The following is a 20,446-nucleotide window of genomic DNA, read 5'->3' as shown; positions in this document are numbered from 1 at the left end:
GATGTTCTTCCGTCCAAAAAGACTAAGGTATGTTCTGAGGAATTATGTACGTTATGGAATCCTTGGAAAGGATTATCTACAAAGTACACAAGTAGATCATCGAGACTAATACTGGAAAAAAAGCAACCAATTGAAAAATGAGCAGAAGACCTGAACAAATTTCTCCAAAGAAGACAGGAAGAAGGCCACCAAACACATGAAAAGATGCTCCACATCGCTCATTATTCAGGAAATGCTAATCAAAACTACATGAGGTATCACCTCACACCAGTCACAATGGCCATCATCAACAATTCTACACATGATAATCGCTGGACAGGACATGGAAGAAAGGGAACCCTCTTGCAATGTTGGTAGACATGTAAATGGATACAGCCACTATGGAGAAGGAACGTAGGTTTCTTGAAAAAGTAGGAATAAAACTACAATATGACACAACAATCCCCTACTGGCCATACACCCTGAGAAAACCATAACTCTAAAAAGACATATGTACCCAATGTCCATTGCAGCACTATTTAACATAGGCAGGGCATGGAAGCAACCTAATGTCTCTCAAGAGAACAATGGAAAAAGAAGTTGTGGAACATACATGCAAAGGAATACGACTCAGCCATGGAAAGGAACATATACGAGTCCGTTGAACTGAGGTGGATGAACCTAGAAACTGTGATACAGAGTGACATCAGTCAGAAAGAGAACAACAAACATAGTATATGAATGCATATGCATGCGATCTTGTAAAATGGTACTGGTGAATATTTGAAGGGCAGAAATAGATACACAGATGTAGAGGAAGGACTTGTGAACTCAGCTGGAGAAGGAGAGGGTGGGACAAATGGAGAGAGTAGCACTGAAACATAGCCACTACCATATGTAAAATAGCTAGCTAGTGGGAAGTGGCTGGATAACATAGGGAGCCCAGCATGGTGCTCTGGGACGACCTAGAGGGTGGGATGCCAGGAACTGGGAGGCAGTCTCACCAAAGAGTGGATAATATACTTATGGTTTATTCGTGGAATTGCATGAGGAAAACCAACCCAACACTGTAAAGCAGTTATTCTCCAAATAAAAATCAATAAATACAATCTGAAAACTATCATTCAACACATATGTACTTTCATTTAAAGCTATACGGGATCATCTTCTATTCCTAGCTATTTTTCCAATATAAGTGCTTATAAATGTCATTCGAGTTTTTGAAAATATGATTTTAATAGCTACATAGCATTGCTTAATATCTCGTACATAAATAATGAACTTTCAGTCTCAAAATAGAAACATAATACCGAAAAAGGTTAAGATTTTAAACTAAAGCTTGCATTTTAATTCAGCTTAATGAGAATTCCTCGGAAGAGCTAAAATTCTTATGAAAAGTAAATATGTGGAGTCCTTCTTGCTTTCATCTGTTATGTTTTATTGTCATTTAATTCTAAGGACTCTTGGACTTTTGACATGTTTGCCTTTGACTGTAATTTTTGACTGAGATAAAATCTTCAGTGTAGATATTAAAAATGTCAAGAAGCACTCTTGTAAGTGTGAGTCACTCAGTCATGTCCAGTTATTTGTGACCCATGGACTATAGCCCACCAGGTCCCTGTCCACAGAATTTGCCAGGCAAGAACATTGGAGTGGGGTAGCCATTCCTTTCTCGAGGGGATCTTCCTGACCCAGGGGTCAAACCCAGGCCTCCCGCATTGCAGGCAGATTCTTTACCATATGAACCACCAGAGAACCCTGACCCTGGTGTACTTGGATGTAAAAATCCTCAAAAAAGTATTACCAAGCCAAACTGAAGCATACGTTAAAAGAATCATACACTAGGATCAAATGGATTTATTCTGGGCCTGCAAGCATGATTTATTATCTGTACATCAATTACTGTGATACACAATATGAGCAAAATGAAGACTAAAATCATGTGATCTTCTCAATAATGGCAGAAAAAGCTTTCAACAAAGTGTAACATCAATTCTGATACCATCTCTCAATACAGTGGTTATCCATGGAACATCCTAAAGGGCACGTTAAGACAAACCCACAGCTAACATCCAACTCAGTGATAAAGAGCTGAAAGATTTTCCTAAAAGATCAGGAATAGTACAAGGATGCCCATTCTCACCAATCTTGTTCAACATAGTGGCGGAAGTGTCCTACCCAGAGGAACTAGGCCAGAAAAGGGAATAAATGGCATCCCCATTGGAACAGAGGAAGTTACACTGTCACTATTCGATTATGACAGGATTTATATGAAACCCTAAAAACGCCACCAAGTAAGAAGTATTAAAACTAATAAACTCAGCAATATAGCAGGATAGGAAGCATAAGAGAACAGAAAAGTCCCATATACAAATGCATCAAAAAAAAAAAAAAAACTTGAAATAAAATTAACCGAGGAGCGGAAACACCTGTATCGTCACGGCCTCCAAGACATACAGTCTGGGTTCAAATCTCAGCTCACCCGCTGACCCGCACAGTGATCCAGGGCAAATCACACAATGATCTGAGGCTCAACATATTCAACTGTAAAATGGACACAAACCCAGGATCTACACCCAGGGCTGTGAAACTCCGAAGAAGTGCTTATTTAGGCCCGGGGATGGAGTGTCTCCAGGAGACTCTCCTTGTATGACACTCCTCTAGAACTGGGCTCTCCTGATCCTGTGGGTGAGGCTCAAGGGTAGAGCCTGGGAGCCAGATGGGACGCGACAAGGACGAGGACAGAAAAGACTAGTTCTGTGTCAGGGAGGGAAGCCACCTCCTTTCCAGATCTCAGAGTGGGGGCTGCACCGAGGGCCCGGGGGATGTGCAATCGGAAGTGATAACTCCGAACCCCCCACAGCAGGGATGCAGCCTTCCTGGCAAGAACCTTCTCTCTGGTCCAGGAGTTTCACAGCCCTGGGTGTAGATGTGGTACTGCTCCCTGAGTGCTCCATGTCTGCACCAGGCAAAGAGCTCCCGGAACTTGGAGGTCTATTAAACCACAGGTGCCTGAGTGTCACAATGACACAAGGGCTAACACCATTGAAAATTAGCTACATTAAAAAAAATGACAGAAGTATGGACGAGGCAGGGCATGAAAAGCAGAAGGATTGACTACCTCTCAAGCCTTTAGCAGAAATCTCTCTACACCAGCTCAGCGGAGCCCGCAGGAGGAAAATATCATGGAAAAGCAGGCCATAGGTATATCTCTACACTGCTGGACCCAGAGACCCACGTCCCAATTCACCAACATCTTTTTGCGTATCCAGACACCAAGAGGAAGAAACACAGACCTTGCCTGAGAAAGTCTCAGCCAGACTTAATATTGGGCTTGCTGAGCATGGTCACATGGTCACTATGGACTCAGCCTCTCCTCCGTGCTCACATCCTCTGTCCTCACAGAAACATACACGGTTCACTGCAGAGAGCCCTCTGAGGGCACTTGTGTATACAACAAATGGGCAATGGTAAAATGCGAAGAGAAGACACAGAAGTGGAAACAAGCCTCTGGGGTACAAATTACCAAAGACCTGAACTTCTCGATACTTGGCATTTGGAAAAATAGCTTCTTAATATGTAAACGCAGAAAGGACATTTCCAGGAGAAAGGACAAAGGAATCGTCCCATTGGGACAATATTGTATCCATAGGAGAAGGTAAGTTGGATCCCTAACTCACAAAACACCACCAAGCCAATTAGACTGCATACGAAGACCAGCAATTGAAAGAAAAACTTGACAAAATTCGAACAATTTTTGATGAGGAAATATCTTTTCTTTAAATTGAGGTATTGCTGATTTACCATAATTTGTTTGTCTAAGGCGTACAGCAAAGTGACTCAGAGATTCAGCCTCTCAGGTGCTTCCTTGGACAAAATTCATTGCCTTTGGGAGGCCCCTGGGCCATGCCCTCTACTCAGAACAGCTAAGAATCCTGAATACGCAAAGCAGCATGTGGTGGTCCTCCTGGGGGTTTTCAGACTGAATAAATTATTCTAACAGGATACAAGAAACAAGCCCGGAGGTTAAGAGAGGATCTCCAAACTTACCTTCAAACCGGAGGCCTTGCTCCCTTGAATGTGGGTTCGTGCAACAGCGCTTGCGAAGCGAAGAGGTTTATCGTGAATCTTCCGTCTGCAGAGGACAAAGCGGTGTGTAGAGAGGACGCGCAGGCACGTCCCAGGACCCTGAGCACACGGACACAGTGACTGGACTCTCAGCCCTGCTCTTGGGGTACAGCACTCTCTCCACCGCTGACACAGGGCGAGCAGCTCACACGTGACCTGGAGTATGGTCACGGGACCTGGAATATGGTCCCATGACCTGGAGCTGGCCAATCGGTGTGCTCCATCCTCCCTGGCCACCGTGATTGGCTCAGGACTGGGGCTGTGACCAATCGGGGCCCAGGGCCGGGCCTCAGGCTGGAATCAAGAGAGGAAGAGGAAGTTCCGCCAAAAGGGGTGTGGCTGGGTGAGGTCAGGCTACAGCCGTGGAAGCGGCGTGAGGTCAGCCTGGGGCAGTTGGTGGCTTTCCCGCGCCCGTCAGGGCAGAGCCGCCCGCCTGAGAATGAGGGCGCTGCTGAGCCCACGGGCTGAGAGCGCCGGTTCCTGCTGTGGTCCCGGAGATCCACCTGAGACCTGAGCGAAGCCGTCTGCCGGTGAGTCCTCTCCTGCTTGTCTGTCAGCTTGTTTGCACCACGCTGGGTTTTCTGTCTAGCTGGCTAAGTGGAGACCCTGGAAATGCACGTGTGTGGGTTTTGGCTGGCTTCAGCGAAGAAATGCCAGAGGACACTGGGAGCCTCCAGTTTAATCTGGATTCAGGTCATACCTCTTGAAAATGAAGTGAAGTTCCTCAGTCGTGTCCGACTCTTGCGACCCCATGGGCTCTACAGTCCATGGAATTCTCCAGGCCAGACTGCTGGAGTGGGTAGCCTTTCCCTTCCCCAGGGGATCTTCCCAGTCCAAGGATTGAACCCAGGTCTCCCGCATTGCAGGCAGATTCTTTACCAGCTGAGCCACAAGAGAAGCCTGAGAAGACTGGAGTGGGTAGCCTGTCCCTTCTGCAGCGGATCAGGATTCGTGACCCAGAAATCAAACCGGGGTCTCCTGCATGGCAGGAGGGTTCTTTACCAGCTGATCTATCAGGGAAGCCCAGGATCTCTTAAGGCCAGCTAGTCATTGATATGTCTTAAGGCAAGCTACTCATTGTAGGGTTCCCCTAATTAGTCTTCACAGGATTAAGGTAGCAACCTGCTAAGGTAGCAATCAATGTCCTTTTTCTAGAGGACAAGAGCGGGGCTCAAAGGAGGTAACAGAGCTACAGCAAGGAAGTGTATACCTAGACAAAACCCCCAGATCCTGCTGTTAGAACTCAGGGAAGCCATATGGTGTGGCTTGTCCATGTGACAGGGGCTAAGGCGCCCAGCCCACACTGGGTACTGTGGGGACCTGACTTGGTAACTGCCGTCTGGCAGCTCTGAGGCTGACAAAAGCAGTTTGCACTAAAGAGAGGAAGGACACCTCCCTTCATCCACCCCACCACACCCTCGGGGTACTGCCACACCCTGCCCCCTTTCTCTTGCTTTGTGAGGGAATAAGAGTCACGCTCATGTGACCACATTGGCTGTCCACTTTTCACGGGCTACCAACTGGAGCTGCTACAGGAGAGGCCAAGAGCCTTTGCCCCTGAGTACCTCTCTTTCCTTTGCACCGTGGGGGCCCTCCTCCACACTTGCACACCAGAGGCCTCCTCTGAGACACGCAGGGACCCTCGCTCAGTTTGCAACAGGTTGCCTCCGTGCCTGTCCTTTCAATGCCTCCCTCGAAACTCAGATCCTAGCCCCTTTGTCTACTCGCGGCCCCCCTGGCTGCCATGGGAGGGCCATAGCTTACAATGAATCCCAAGCTCAGATCTGACAGGCAGGAATCTGTGTATAAAGGACCTGATTATTCACGCTGTACAGGCTGTAGTAGGCTCCAGGGATCCGTAACCAGGGCTTGGGCCATAATGACTCCGCAGCTGTTTTAATGCCTGCGGAGGGTTCTGCCTATAGTGGGGGTGGGGTGAGTCTCCTGAGGTTCTGAAGGCCAACTTTTTGCAGGTTCATGGTGCACAGAGAAGAGAAGGCGGAGTCCTTCCTTGGAGGTGGTCACAGCTCATGGATGAGCCAGACAGGCAGGCAGGGCACAATAGCACCTGAGCTGCCTTCATGAGGAAATGGTGTGAGGGCAGAGGAAGAGAACCAGGTCTGCTCCCTCGTGTGGTGCCCAGGGCAGGTTGTCACCAGACTAAACACTTAACTATGGTGATGACCATCACTGCTGTCTGCAAAGGCTTTACACTGGCGTGTGTCTTCATCTAGCGGTCAGGCCGTCTCTAAACTACACTGTCCATGGGCATGGCCTCTTCCTTGGAACTTGCCGTGTTTCGTCTCTTCCTTACTGAACATTCGTTTCCAAGCGGGTTTTTGGGCCACAAGATTGTTGAGTTTTCTCTAGCTTTGCCTCATGAGGAATGCTTTTCCGGTTGTTGGTGTGGTTTGTTTTTCCAGCTCTCTTTCTTGGCTTATTTTGTGAATTGGTTTCTGCCAGAGGAAGAGCTCAGAATTTGCCTTCTGGCTGAGATGTGACACTCACAGCAGCAACGCCTACCTGGATATTAGGACCACATTTGCCGAAAGGGCTTTGTTATGCAGAAGACCCCTTGAAAGTACCTACCCTGTCCTTTCAGATACCCAAAGGCTATTTGCAATGAAATAGAAAACAATAATGCTCAACTTTAGCCTTACAATCTGTGGGGAGTCAGAAAAATCCCCTGGAGAAGGGAAACACTAGCCATTCCAGTATTCTCGCCTAGAGAATTCCATGGAGCGCGTAGTCCATGGAGTCGCAAAGAATCAGACAAAATCTGATGACTGAACAACAACAACAATGAAGCTTCATCACTCATCAAACAGAGACAACAACAGTATTTACATAACTGTGTGCATGTTCAGTTGCTCATTCGTGTCCACCTCTTTGCAGCCCTGTGGATTGTAGCCTCCAAGATCCTGTATCTGTGGATTTTTCAGGCAAGAATGCTGAAATGGTTTGTCATTTCCTCCTCCAGGGGATCTTCCCAACCCAGGGATTGAACCCAAGTCTCCTGCATCTCCTACATTGGCTGGCGGGGTTTTTTCTGCTGAGCCACCTGGGAAACAAGTCATTACATCACTGGGTTGTCCTAAAGTACTTAATGTAGAGTCTGGCTCTTGGGAAATTCTCACTGGTGATGTGAATATTTAGTCATCTATCATTATTGCTCATAGGATAATGGAATGGCCATGCTCACAAAAGGGAAAGAAGAGCCTTTCCAAGTCCAGTGAAATCCTTCGCCACACATATCTTTTTTAAAACTTGACTTTGAAATAAATATCAAACATAAAGACACTGGTAATGGCCACCAGAAAAGATGGAGTTGTACCAACTGGGAGGATTCTTCTCCCAGTTCCAACATGCATGCGTTGTTTGCCTGGCACCACCCACACTTCTGTGACAGCAGCTGGGGGTCCTGCAGCTTAACTCAGTGTGGACACTGCCTATCTGCGGGTAGTGCCAGACCCCACAGGTTAAAGGCCCAACCCTATAAGACCCTCGCCCCACTTCACACATCATTTGCAAGCCCAGATGGTCACCTGCACTCTGACCCACTGGCCACCCGTTCAGAGGTTCTAATGACTTTGGGTTCTATTAATTGGTAGAGTGGCTCACAGAACTCAGAGAAACATGTTGCCTACTAGATCACAGCTTTATTGTAAAAGGTACTAAACTCAGGAACAGCAGATGGAAGGGGATGCACAGGACGGAGTGTGTGTGGGGGAGGCACGGAACTTCACGCTCTCCAAGCCCCGCTTTCCCCAAATCTGCATGTGTTCATCAACCCAGAGCTGTCCAGACCCTGTTTGGTGGTTTTTCTGGAGGATTCATCACACAAGCACAATTGGTTAAATCACTGGCTGTTGGTGATTGCTTCGACAGGAAGCCCTTCTCGCGTTCCCAGACATGGTAGTGGGGAGGGACCGGAAGTTCCAATCCTCTAACCATGTGGTTAGTTCCCCTGGCAAAAAGCCGCCCCGCTTTGGAAAAGAGGCACTCTCTGAAAAGTCATCTCATTCACCTAACAAGAGACACCTTGACTGCTGTCCCCACTTAGGAAATTCCCAGAGTTTTAGGAGCTCTGTGTCAGGACTGGGGGACAAAGACCAAAAATGTATTTCTTCTTATGAATAGAAGTTACAAGGTCACAGTGACCCCAAATTTCAGTGATAATTTGGTTCTATAGCTTTAAAAGGTTTTCAGCAGTTGATTGGACCTTTTTTTAAAAAAATGTTGGGGCCACACCTCAAGGCATGTGGGCATCTTAGTTCCCCAACCAAGGATTGAACCCACACTCCCTGCATTGGAAGGCAGAGTGTTGACCACTGGGCCACCAGGGAAGCCCCTGATGGGCCCTTTTTAGATGAAAATGATCCCGTGGTGTAAACTAAAGGGTTCAAGATTTCAAAAAGCTGGAGCTGAGCATGAGCCATCTTCTTATGCTGTCTTTAGGTCATAACCGGCTTTTCCATGGCCCTTGGAAGCCTGAGCTTTCCCCTGAGATGAGTCAGGCCCCAAGCAGCCTGTTGCCTTCCCCTGCTCGAGACCAGAGTCTATTCAGGGGCCGCTGGGCGCAGGCAGCATGCAGGGTGTGCGCGGGTCCACGCCAGCGGGATTAGCGAGAGATGCCTGGGATGGCTCATTGCCGGGTGTGCTCTGATTACAAGAAGTGAGAGGGTTTGGGGAACAAGATAGCCTCGGAGAGCGCCCAGCTACACAACCTTGCCCACTGTGAAACAAAATTGTGCTGCTTCCCCAAGGAGAAAGAAATCCATGGACTCCTTTGAATAATCAACGACCCCCAAAAGATGAAGAGTCTTAAAGTGGGATTCCTCAGCCTTGGCGTTGCTGGCATTTGATATGTTGCAGCATTTGTAAATATAACCGTAAATGTCCCCAGATGTCACCAGTGTCCCCCGGACCCCAACATTGAGGGCCAGCTGGACAGGCTGGACCAGGAGCAGGGATGAATGAAATGAAAGTTGCTCAGTCACGTCCAACTCTTTGCAACCCCATGGACTATACAGTTCATGGAATTCTCCAGGCGAGAATAATGGAGTGGGTAGCCTTTCCCTTACCAGGGGATCTTCCCAACGCAGGCATCGAACCCAGGTCCCACACTGCAGGCGGATTCTTTAGCAGCTGAGCCCCAAGGGAGGCCCAAGGGAAGACCAGGAGCAGGGATGGGAGAATGCAAAAGGACAGTGAAGCAAGAGAAATGGGGGCAGAGAAGCAAGTCCGCCCTCCTGAGACGTCTGCTGGCCCGGTCATCTGCAGTTGTGACCAGGTCACGGGGGCTCAGAGGTGTGTGACCCCCTGTGCTCCCCCAGGGCCAGCGGGTGTGTGAGGCTGAGCTGCTCCGGGGGAAGCGTGGGCGTCAAGCCCCACACAGACGTGCGGCGCGAGCCTTTCTCCCGAGTCAGGAGGTTTATTGTTGAGAAGACATCCCGTGATGAACAGGGGAAGACCGGCCTGGCTGAAGTCGCGGTCAAGGGGTGGATCTTTTTTGTTGTCGTTTGCTGTGAGGCTCAGGCATAAAAACTTTTATTAGAGAAGTCATGATTATGTATAGATGTGTGTAATTTTGATCTGATATTCAAATATTTTCTCTTTTAGTTTCTCAGCTCAGTCCATTTGCTCATTCGTGTCCAACTCTTTGCGACCCCATGAACAGCAGCACTCCAGGCCTCCCTGTCCATCTCCAACTCCCAACGTTTACCCAAACTCATGTCCGTTGAGTCAGTGATGCCACCTAAGCATCTCATCCTCTGTCGTCCCCTTCTCCTCCTGCCTTCATTCTTTCTCTACATCAGGGTCTTTCCAGTTGAGTCAGCTCTTCGCATCAGGTGGCCAAAATATTGGAGTTTCAGCTTCAACATCAGTCCTTCCAATGAATATTGAGGACTGATTTCCTTTAGGATGGGCTGTTGGATCTCCTTGCAGTCTAAGGGACTCTCAAGAGTCTTCTCCAAGACCACAGTCCAAAAGCATCAAGTCTTCTGCGCTCAGCTTTCTTTATAGTCCAACTCTCACATCCATACGTGAGTACTGGAAAAACCGCAGCCTTGACTAGATAGACCTTTGTTGACAAAGTATTGTTTCTGCTTTTTATTTTTTTAATTAGCTTATTCATTTTAGTTGGGGGCTAATTACTTTACAATATTGTAGTGGTTTTTACCATACATTAACATGAATCAGCCATGGGTTTAGATGTGTTCCCCATCCTGAACCCCCCTCCCACCTCCCTCCCCATCCCATCCCTCTGGGTCATCCCATTGCCCCAGCCCTGAGCATTTGTCTCATGCATCGAACCTGGAATGACGTTCTGTTTCACATATGATAATATACACGTTTCAATGCTATTCTCTCAGATCGTCCCACCCTCACCTTCTCTCTCAGAGTCCATAAGACTGTTCTATGCATCTGTGTCTCTTTTGCTATCTCGCATATAGGGTTATTGTTACCATCTTTCAAATTCCATATATAGGCATTAGTATACTGTATTGGTGCTTTTCTTTCTGGCTTACTTCACTGCGTATAATGGGCTCCAGTTTCATCCATCTCAATAGAACTGGTTCAAATGTATTCTTTCTAATGGCTGAGTAATATTCCATTGTGTATATGTAACACAGCTTCCTTATCCATTCGTCTTGTGATGGACATCTAGATTGCTTCCATGTCCTGGCTATTATAAACAGTGCTGCATTGAACATTGGGGTACACGTGTCTCTTTCAATTCTGGTTTCCTCGGTGTGTATGCCCAGCAGTGGGATTGCTGGGTCATATGGCAGTTGTATTCTCAGTTGTTGAAGGAGTCTCCACACTGTTCTCCATAGTGGCTGTACTAGTTTGCATTCCCACCAACAGCGTAACACCCTCCAGCATTTATTGCTTGTAGACTTTTGGATAGCAGCCATTCTGACTGGCGTGAAATGGTACCTCATTGTGGTTTTCATTTGCATTTCTCCAATAATGAGTGATGTTGAGCATCTTTTCATGTGTTTGTTAGCCATCTGTATGTCTTCTTTGGAGAAATGTCTGTTTAGTTCTTTGGCCCACTTTTTGATTGGGTCGTTTATTTTTCTGGAATTGAACTGAGCTGGTAGATCTTAAGGACACAGAATATTGGGAGTCCCAGATGGGGCTTCTGATACTGACGACCACAACCTGGGGGCTGGGGGTGGGGGAGGCTTAAAACAATACTAATCGATTCTCTCCCAGTTCTGGGACCAGAAGTTTATTGTATTTTCTTTATTTTTATTAGATTAGGTTATTTATCTATCTTTTAACTTTACAATACTGTATTTGTTTTGCCATACATTGACATGAATCCACCATGGGTGTACATGTGTTCCCCTTCCGAAACCCCCCTCCCAGCCCCCTCCCCATCCCATCCCTCCAGGTCATCCCGGCGCACCGGCTCCGAGCACCCTGTATCATGCGTCGAACCTGGACTGGCGATTCGTTTCACATATGATAATTGACATGCATCAGTGCCATTCTCCCATATCATCCCGCCCTCGCCCTCTCCCATAGAGTCCATGATACTGTTCTATATATCTGTGTCTCTTTTGTTGTCTCGCATACAGGGTTATCTTTCCGATTTACTAAATTCCAAGGCGTCAGCAGGACCGGGCCCCCCGACCCGGGCTCTGGGGGAGCGTCACTTCCAGCTCTTCCAGTTTCTGGGGCTCCAGGTGTTCTTGGGTTTGGGGCCACGTGCCCCCAGCCTCCGCTTCCTACTCACATGGCCTCCTCCTCTCTGTGTGTCCTTCCTCTTCTTATAAAGACACCCAGCATTCTGCATAAGGCCCAGCTAATCCTCTATAACCTTATCTAACTTGATTTCATCTGCAAAGACCCCATTTCCGAATAAAGCCCCCCTCGCAAATATGAGGAGTTGGGATGTGGGTGTCTCTTTTGGAGGGCACCATTCACCCATCCACAAAGCTGGGCCTTTACACATGAGCGGTTATCCCAGGAGTGGGGGGAGTTCACGCAGGACCCCTCGAAGTACAGCCATGGGTGGGGGAGGCATGGCTCGTGGTTGGAAGGCTGAGCGGGGCAGGTGGTCTGGTGGGAACCAAGCTTTGAGCTGGCTGCCTGGGTGCAGGGTCTCGGGGTGTGCATGGAAGCCCCTGAGGTCGTCAAGACGCAGGTTCTGACTCAGCAGGTCCAGGTGGGCCCCACACTGCGCTTCTCACCTGCTCCCAGGGTGTATAAACTGCTGAGCCTGGTCCATGCTTGGAGGTGTGAGGAGCGTGCAGTCCTGTTTCCCAGGAGCCGTCAGAAACGTCCCCAAGGAAGGCCCCTCCCCAGTGTCGACTCAAGTCCCCGATCCCCTGTCCAGTGCCCCTGAGGTACCCCAGACAGAGGTCCGCACACCCCGCTGGGTTCCCCGGGCCAGGAACCCAGTGGAGGGGGAGGGGCGGGCCTGGAAGAAACGTGCTCATGGCTCCGTGTGTGGGGCGGATGGAGGCTGAGCCCGGCCGACGGGCTGTGCCCACAGGTGACCCACTGGCCCCTGCCCCCCGCCAGGCACTGTGGTCCCAGGGGAGCTCAGCTTGAAAACTGCTTCCCCAGCCACCCAGAGGAGGGGCCCTGGTTGTCAAATTAGGATCTGACAGCTTGATCCAGAAGACGGCCCCCGAAGTCAGTTTCACACATGAGGGTCCAGGAGGGGGTCATGTCAGAGACCCCTGGGACAGCAGATAGGATGGAAACGGTGGGGGAAGGTCCTGGAGGCAGGCAGCCCAGGCCTGCCTTCTGCAGGATCGCCTCTTCTGCCCACCCCCCACGCCTCTGTCCCTCTGATGGTGTTGGGATCTGAGCCAGGGATTCCAGGAAATGGAAAAGAGCAGCTTGTGCGCCAACATGTTTCCCTGTACCTGAAACCCATCAGCATTTTTCTAGTCCAACCTCAAAGCCAGGGGGTTATTGATGTCCTAGGAATGTCTTTGTAAGCCTCCCAGAGTGCGGGCGGACACCCGGGCTGGACTCGGGAATTGAGGCCCAGGGAGCAGGCCCGGAGGTCTGGCGTCTGAGGAGCCCCAGACTTTCTGTGCGAGGGAGGACTGAAAAGCCACTCTCTGGGGCTGCCTTTCCTGCCTCCAAGGACGATAGCCTCCCCTACCGCGTTTGGGCTGAGAGTCATCCTGGGCTGGGAAGCGCTGGCTGGGAGGTCATTTTTCAGGGGCCATGGCCCCTGGGGCCCCGCGCCCAGGGAGAGCTCCCACACTGCCTGGGAACGTGACACAAGGCGCCCTCCACACGGCTGTTCTGTCACGTTTGCTCTGCGGGAGAGAGCTCGCGAGACTAGGCCTGTCTGCACCGTGCTCAGCTCCTGCAGGGAGAACACCGTGGGTGCCCGCCTGGATCCCGGGCCTAGGGGCCCCAACCGGCATTTTTCTCCTGGGAAGGCTACACGCGGAGTGCCCCAGCAATGCCTTTGGAGCCATCCCGTGGCTGTTTGCTTTCGTCTGCCGGAGCTAGCTTTGCTCCCCTCAGCGGCGTTGGACAGGGCCGGGGTAGGCCCGCCACCCCTCGCCGGGGGCCCCTGGGAAGTGCGGGCTGGCCTTGGCCAGGGGACACCGGCATGGCACACGGACCTCTCCGCCATACTCATCTGGCCTCCTGCCCCATGGGAGGACGCGTTGCCCTAGGACTATCTTTGCAAGGCTCCCAGAGTGCAGGCAGTCACCCGGGCCTGACTCGCGAGTTGAGGCCCTGGGAGGAGGCCTGGAGGTCTGGGATCTGAGGAGCCCCACACTTGCTGGGCGAGGGAGGACTGAAAACCCACTCTCTGGGGCTGCCTTTCCGGCCTCCAAGGAAGATAGCCTCCCCTGCCAACTTCGGGCTGAGTGTCACCCCGGGCTGGGAAGTGCTGGCTGGGAGGTCATTTTTCAGGGGCCATGGCCCCTGGGGCCCCGCGCCCAGGGAGGGCTCCCACACTGACCGGGAACTTCAAGGCACCCTCAAAAAGGCTGTTCCGTCACGTTTGCTCTGCAATACTAGGCCTGTCTGCACCGTGCTCGGCTCCTGCGGTGAGAACACCGTGGGCGCCCGCCTGCATCCCGGGACTTTCTCCTTAGGCTTTTAGTTACATCATTTTGCAAGAGGTACGGATTGACATATGCAACACTTAAAAAGACATTAGTTGAAATTCATGTTTTATATAAGGCCTGTGCTGATCTACAGATCTTCCTTGGTGGCTTGCTAAGTTGCTTCAGTCGTGTCCGACTCTGTGTGACCCCATGGACTGCAGCCTACCAGGCTCCTCCGTCCATGAGATTTTCCAGGCAAGAGTACTGGAGTGGGGTGCCATTGCCTTCTCCGCCCTGGTGGCTTAGCGGTAAAGAAACTGCCTGCCAAGGAAGACACGCTGGTTTGATCCCTGGGCGGGGAGGATCCCTTGGAGAAGAAAATAGCAACCCATTCCAGTATTCTTGCCTGGGAAATCACATGGGCAGAGGAGCTTGGAGGCTACAGTCCATGGGGTCACAAAGAATCGGACATGAGTTAGCGACTAAAACAAACCACAGTGCTGATTTGTGAATACGATGGCCATGAGCCAGGTTCCCTAATTGTCTTCCTTTCCCTTTTCGTGTTGTTTCCAGATGGGGGAAATCAGGTCATTGGCAGGCATCCCCCTGGAGGGATTGCAGCGTCTCTGCTGGTGTTTCATTCAGCATTTGGAAAGATCTGGAAAGTCATCTGCCCCCCTTCCCTAGCCAACAAACCTCTGACAAATCTGTAGTCAGTTTCTTTCATGACTTGCCTGTAAGAAAGAATTGTTCTGATCCTTTAGAAGCAAGATTTTGCTACATTTGAGCAGTAGTTTTGGTAAAGGACTAATTTAGGGTTGCAAAAATATAGATGTCATCTATGTTTTGTCTCTGCCTCAGCATTACTGACTCATTCCTTTATGAGCCCAATTGATACAATAGTTTACAGAGATTCACAAGAATGCTAACATTTCCACTTAACAGAGGAAGACAAAGGGGCTGATGCTGCTGTTTAGTCACCGAGTTGTGTCCTACTTTTCGTGACCCCAGGTACTGTAGCCCGCCAGGCTCCTCTGTCTATGGGATTCTCCAGGCAAGAATACTGGAGTGGATTGCCATGCCCTCCTCCAGGAGTTCTTCCTGATCCAGAAATCGAACATGCGCCTGCCTCATTGGCAGGTGAATTCTTTACCACTGAGCCATCAGGGAAGCTGAAAGCCATACTGGGACAGAGACAAATGCAAACAGCCCCCAAAGCAGCTCATTTCCTCTTTCCTCTTGGCCGCTCTGCACAGGGCCGGGTCGTGGATCTGAGTTTGCTCAAAAGAAGAGTCAAGTGACCCTGCCGCTGGGCTACGGAGGCCCCCCTTTCATGACAACCCCCTCACCCCAAGCATTTCTCTCATTTCTTCTTTGCTGACATGTCCCCCTCCGCCGCCGATCACACGTGGCAGTATATCACTGGGTGACCCGCTCTACTTTCATGGCGTGCCACAGCTCGTGGGCATCATATGAGGGTGGGGGGTACATGAGGCCGACCATGACGTCCTTGAAGTGATTGGAAAGCTGCTCCTTCAAGTCCCCAACCAGGTCCTGTGCAGGGAAAGCAAGTACTTGCATTACACCACTTCCCAAGTTTGCGGGGAAAATGGGATAATCGCAGAAAGTCTTCTAGCAGGATTCCCTTCTCCTTGCCCCTTCACATAATAGCTAGTTTGGTTTGGGTTCACACGTGTGTACATGGGTTACATGAGAGGATGGACTTGAGGGTTTGAAAATGAGTGATGTGGTCATATCTCCACGCCAGACGTCATCTGTATGGATATTCTAGTTACACAATCACAGAACCATGATCCTTCTTTAATCCCAACACAACCCCTCTTCTGAGCCTATAAATAAAAGTTAAAATCTGAAAAGCTTAAAATAAATAAAAGTTGAAACTGAAAGCATTTCAGTAGGGAGTATAATAGTTTTGTGTGGAATTAATGAAATATTAGTCCTTAAAGAAAATATGCATTTTATCATTATAGCAGTGTCTTTTAGTAAAGAGTTCCAGTTATACTGTTGCCAAAAAGCTTGTGTAAATGAGTTAAGTAAGCAGTCTTGGAACTTTCTTCAAATAGTCACCTGAAAAAGAAAAACAAGCATGCTAGATTTTAGCCCTTGAAATACAGGTATAAAGGTGTGAAACTGATGGTTTTCCTTTAGTTTTCATTTCACTCATATAGAGTAGATGTTTAAAAACAAAAAATATGCACAATTTATGTTTTCTAGGGTTATAAAGACATCTGAAAGATTTTTTAAATGTACCATTTCTTGTTAAAATGTACAGTATATATTCAGTTATATGTTAAAATATGCAACAGTTTAGTTATGAGATGATTCACTAAGATAATTCAATAAGGCACAATAAGCTTTGTTACAGTACAAAACAAAATTGTCATAATTTTCATTTTATTTGCTATAATCTGGCAGTATATTTCCTGTGTTTCTTTTTTAGCAAAAAAGGCATCAGCCACAAGGTGTTAATTGGCAACACAGAGAATGTTTGCTCAGGTCAAGGCAGTTTGTCTAATGTCTGGAGTTGTGGCTGGTCTTGGAGTATATATAAGACTTATAAGATCGCCTCCTCATGGAGCTGGTATTCCAGTCAATTCCCTCATCTTTTGCCATCAACTGTTTCTAATTTCTGTAACAGACTGTCCTGGTGTGCTGTCAGGAGGCAGGCAAAAGCAATGATAAAGCCGTTGTGAACACATGAGCTTGTGAAGACTTTGTTCTCCTGCCCACATGAGCTCAGCACATCGTTTTGAAGGAAAGGCAGCAGTGGAGTCAGTGGGTTTTTATTTCTACTTTTTCTCAGACAAGATGGTAGGAGCTGGAGAAAAACAACACACAATCTCTGTTTTCAAGAGGATCCACATCCATAAACATCCCAGACATAATGCAAGTGAAAATGCGAGCTAATGCTTTGGAAGGCTCTGGTCATGATTTTTCACATCATAAGATCCTAAACAGTAGTTCAAGAGGGTTCTAAAAATTCAGGTAAGAGATGAGAATGGCCTTACAGGCCTAGGGACACAAGACAGTCAGACAAGGGAGAAGTTGCTTTGGGATGGGCGTTCAGAAGTCGCTTCTGATAGTTAACTTTATTCACTTTTGCTGGGCCATTAACATTGTTCTAGATGTTTCTGTGAAGGTGTTTTTAGATGATTTATGTTTTTAGATGATTTACGTTTAAATCAGTGGACTTCAAGTCAAGCGAATTGCCCTCCACAGTGTGGGTGAGGCTCCTTCAGTCAGCTGAAGACTTTCCCTCAAGAGTTCTGCCAGCAGCTGGTCCTTGATACCAATGATCTCCTGCAGAGCAAACGTGACGGAACAGCCGTGTGGAGAGCGCCTTGACGTTCCCGGGCAGTGTGGGAGCTCTCCCTGGGCGCGGGGCCCCCTGGGCAATGTTTTACAAAGACATTCCTAGGACATCAATAATACCCTGGCTTTGAGGTTGGACTTGAAAAATGCTGATGGGTTTCAGGTACAGGGAAACATGTTGGCGCACAAGCTGCTCTTTTCCATTTCCTGAAATCCCTGGCTCTGATCTCAACGCCATCGGAGGGACAAAGGAGTAGGGGGTGGGCGGAAGAGGCGCTCTTCCAGAAGGCAGGCCTGGGCCGCCTGCCTCCAGGACCTTCCCCCACCGTTTCCATCCTGTCTGCTGTCCCAGGGGTCTCTGACATGACCCCCTCCTGGACCCTCATGTGTGAAACTGACTTCGGGGGCCGTCTTCTGGATCAAGCTGTCAGATCCTAATTTGACAACCAGGGCCCCTCCTCTGGGTGGCTGGGGAAGCAGTTTTCAAGCTGAGCTCCCCTGGGACCACAGTGCCTGGCGGGGGGCAGGGGCCAGTGGGTCACCTGTGGGCACAGCCCGTCGGCTGGGCTCAGCCTCCATCCGCCCCACACACGGAGCCATGAGCACGTTTCTTCCAGGCCCGCCCCTCCCCCTCCACTGGGTTCCTGGCCCGGGGCACCCAGCGGGGTGTGCGGACCTCTGTCTGGGGTACCTCAGGGGCACTAGACAGGGGATCGGGGACTTGAGTGGACACTGGGGAGGGGCCTTCCTTGGGGACGTTTCTGACAGCTCCTGGGGAACAGGACTGCACGCTCCTCACACCTCCAAGCATGGACCAGGCTCAGCAGTTTATACACCCTGGGAGCAGGTGAGAAGCGCAGTGTGGGGCCCACCTGGACCTGCTGAGTCAGAACCTGCATCTGGACGACCTCAGGGGCTTCCATGCACACCCCGGGACCCTGCACCGAGGCAGCCAGCTCAAAGCTTGGTTCCCACCAGACCACCTGCCCCGCTCAGCCCTCCAACCACGAGCCATGCCTCCCCCACCCATGGCTGTACTTCGAGGGGTCCTGCGTGAACTCCCCCCACTCCTGGGATAACCGTTCATGTGTAAAGGCCCAGTTTTGTGGATGGGTGAATGGTGCCCTCCAAAAGAGACACCCACATTCCAACTCCTCATATTTGCGAGGGGGGCTTTATTCGGAATTGGGGTCTTTGCAGATGAAGTCAAGTTAGATAAGGTTATAGAGGATTAGCTGGGCCTTATGCAGAATGATGGGTGTCTTTATAAGAAGAGGAAGGACACACAGAGAGGAGGAGGCCGTGTGAGGAGGAAGCGGAGGCTGAGGGCACGTGGCCCCAAACCCAAGAACACCTGGAGCCCCAGAAACTGGAAGAGCTGGAAGTGACGCTCCCCCAGAGCCCGGGTCGGGGGGCCCGGTCCTGCTGACACCTTGGAATTTAGTAAATCAGAAAGATAACCCTGTATGCGAGACAACAAAAGAGACACAGATATATAGAACAGTATCATGGACTCTATGGGAGAGGGCGAGGGCGGGATGATATGGGAGAATGGCACTGACGCATGTCAATTATCATATGTGAAACAAATTGCCAGTCCAAGTTCGACGCATGATACAGGGTGCTCGAGGCCGGTGCACCGGGATGACCCGGAGGGATGGGATGGGGAGGGGGGTGGGAGGGGGGTTTCGGAAGGGGAACACATGTACACCCATGGTGGATTCATGTCAATGTATGGCAAAACAAATACAGTATTGTAAAGTTAAAAGATAGATAAATAACCTAATTTAATAAAAATAAATAAAATAAAATAAACTTCTGGTCCCAGAACTGGGAGAGAATCGATTAGTATTGTTTTAAGCCTCCCCCACCCCCAGCCCCCAGGTTGTGGTCGTCAGTATCAGAAGCCCCATCTGGGACTCTCAATATTCTGTGTCCTTAAGATCTACCAGCTCAGCTCAATTCCAGAAAAATAAACGACCCAATCAAAAAGTGGGCCAAAGAACTAAACAGACATTTCTCCAAAGAAGACATACAGGTGGCTAACAAACACGTGAAAAGATGATAAACATCACTCATTATTAGAGAAATGCAAATGAAAACCACAATGAGGTACCATTTCACGCCAGTCAGAATGGCTGCTATCCAAAAGTCTACAAGCAATAAATGCTGGAGAGGGTGTGGAGAAAAGGGAACCCTCTTACGCTGTTGCTGGGAATGCAAACTAGTACAGCCACTATGGAGAACAGTGTGGAGACTCCTTCAACAACTGAGAATACAACTGCCATATGACCCAGCAATCCCACTGCTGGGCATACACACCGAGGAAACCAGAATTGAAAGAGACACGTGTACCCCAATGTTCAATGCAGCACTGTTTATAATAGCCAGGACATGGAAGCAATCTAGATGTCCATCATCAGACGAATGGATAAGGAAGCTGTGTTACATATACACAATGGAATATTACTCAGCCATTAAAAAGAATACATGTGAACCAGTTCTATTGAGATGGATGAAACTGGAGCCCATTATACGCAGTGAAGTAAGCCAGAAAGAAAAGCACCAATACAGTATACTAATGCCTATATATGGAATTTGAAAGATGGTAATGATAACCCTTTATGCGACACAGAAAAAGAGACACAGATGCATAGAACAGTCTTATGGACTCTGAGGGAGAAGGTGAGGGTGGCACGATCTGAGAGAATAGCACTGAAACATGTATATTATCATATGTGAAACAGAACACCATTCCAGGTTCAATGCATGAGACAAATGCTCAGGGCTGGGGCAATGGGATGACCCAGAGGGATGGGATGGGGAGGGAGATGGGAGGGGGATTCAGGATGGGGAACACATGTAAACCCATGGCTGATTCATGTTAATGTATGGTAAAAACCACTACAATATTGTAAAGTAATTAGCCCCCAACTAAAAATGAATAAGTTGATTAA

At 49.1% G+C, this 20,446-nt stretch overlaps 2 protein-coding genes across 5 annotated transcripts in view; one reads left to right on the top strand and one right to left on the bottom strand.

Moving 5' to 3' along the window:
* Positions 1-5,472, bottom strand: part of LOC145505566 (liprin-alpha-1-like) — a 488,322-nt gene extending 482,850 nt beyond the window's left edge. The window contains exons 1-2 of one of the 2 annotated variants that reach the window (XR_014053139.1): positions 4,808-5,472; positions 4,030-4,713 (exon numbers count right to left, since the gene is read on the bottom strand). The gene's annotated coding sequence lies outside the window, so the exon portion shown is untranslated. Of the gene's footprint in view, positions 1-4,029; positions 4,714-4,807 lie in introns of those variants that run through there. The other variant, XR_014053123.1, reaches the window with a different exon arrangement.
* LOC145505508 (liprin-alpha-1-like) overlaps positions 4,438-20,446 on the top strand; it is a 36,460-nt gene continuing 20,451 nt past the window's right edge. For 2 of the 3 annotated variants that reach the window (XM_081487892.1, XM_081487921.1), the window contains exon 1: positions 4,448-4,637. The gene's annotated coding sequence lies outside the window, so the exon portion shown is untranslated. Of the gene's footprint in view, positions 4,638-20,446 lie in introns of all 3 variants that reach the window. The other variant, XM_081487856.1, reaches the window with a different exon arrangement.

The sequence above is a fragment of the Giraffa tippelskirchi genome, chromosome 1 (assembly GCF_054371585.1).
Source record: "Giraffa tippelskirchi isolate mGirTip1 chromosome 1, T2T-mGirTip1v1.2.pri, whole genome shotgun sequence".
Lineage (NCBI taxonomy): Eukaryota > Metazoa > Chordata > Mammalia > Artiodactyla > Giraffidae > Giraffa > Giraffa tippelskirchi.
Note: the sequence above shows the minus strand (reverse complement) of the source record. Positions and strands in the feature narration are given on the sequence as shown.